Source organism: Poecilia reticulata, linkage group LG8 (genome assembly GCF_000633615.1).
Source record: "Poecilia reticulata strain Guanapo linkage group LG8, Guppy_female_1.0+MT, whole genome shotgun sequence".
NCBI classification, from domain to species: domain Eukaryota; kingdom Metazoa; phylum Chordata; class Actinopteri; order Cyprinodontiformes; family Poeciliidae; genus Poecilia; species Poecilia reticulata.
Genome location: NC_024338.1, coordinates 9,910,858 through 9,912,333, shown reverse-complemented (window position 1 = coordinate 9,912,333; position 1,476 = coordinate 9,910,858).

Here is a 1,476-nt window from a genome sequence, read left to right as displayed (position 1 = left end):
GGTTGCAGGCAGAAATCCCTCCTCTCTTCGCTCTGCTGGGTTTAAGTGCTGTTGAGCAATAAGCCGTTCCTGCCTGTGGCTTGGATTTGATCCTGCCGTCTTGTGTAAACTCCCTCACAAAGCATCTGTTTCCTCTCGCCCGCAGAGCCAGCGGACTCTCTCTCTCTCTCTCACACACACACACACACACACACACACACACACACACACACACACACACACACACACACACGGTGTCTTCCAAAATGTCAATAACCATTAACTTTGTCACGTTTTTCTCATTAAATGTAAACCTGTATGTCTTTTGCTGGGATTTCATGCAACAGACCGGATGTAGGGAAGTGGAAAAGCAAAAAAAAAAAAAAAAAGAATATTTTGCAAAAATTGGTTCACCTGTTAAATGATCTTCAGAGAAAAAACTGAATTTGATCAAATTTGTTCCTTATTTTAGGATTTGGCTTCAAAAAATCTGAAAAGTGTGGTGCGCATTTATACAATGAGGCATCTATCTTTGCCATACATTAAATCCGCTCCAACCGACTGGCTTTAAAGGTGACCAAATTAGTATAAAGAGTCAATACAAATCCAACAGCAGTTCTGTGATGGGCAACTCTGGAGGAGCTGCAGAGATCCAAGTGGCAGGTAATACACAAATCTGACTTTTTCTAACATAGTAGATACAGAGAAGTTTGTCAGAGCCGATTTGAAAACAGATGAAAAAAGATACAGAACAATCCTTTATACTGAAACTTTTTTTAAAATTATTATTTCTGCACTGCTTTTTGTCAGTCTACCGCATCAAAACCCAATAAAAATACATTTAAAGCCTTTTGTTCTCCATCCGTGTGTCAACATATTTTTATCCACCAACACTAAACTATAAGAATGTTACAACCATCTGGGTTCTTCGGGCATGCAGTGAGGTACCTTTGCACATCAAAAGGAATCACACTAAACTTCCTGTGTTTTTATTGTTTCATCTGATAACCCAAAGATAAAGATCTAAGCACTTTATTTAACGAAGTCACAGTCCTGCATGTGGTGTTGGTGCCTTTTCTCACAAAGCTAAAGTGCAGGATAAGGGTTCAAAAGTTGCCACGTAACATTATTGTGTTGTTTTTTTTATGGGGGAGCGTTCATGAGGTTTACTAATTTTCAACCACCTTTTTCTCCTTTCACTTTTGTGCACACAAATTCCGGTTGATATGTATTCTTTAATGTATAATCTCAGCCGGGTTTTTATATTAGACGTCGGTGACGGCAGATGAGGTTAAAAATAGAGCTAAAACTAAGCGCCTCTACTGAATGTCTGAGACTAAAACTATAAAAGCACATTTTATTTCCCGGTGCTCATATACCTACTCTTAAACCCTGCCTCTCTTTAAACCTCCTTCCTTTCATCTCTTTCACCCTGTCCTCCTCCTTCACTCCGTCCTGCTATCTTGTCCTCTCCCTGCAGCAGGCCTCCAATAAAAC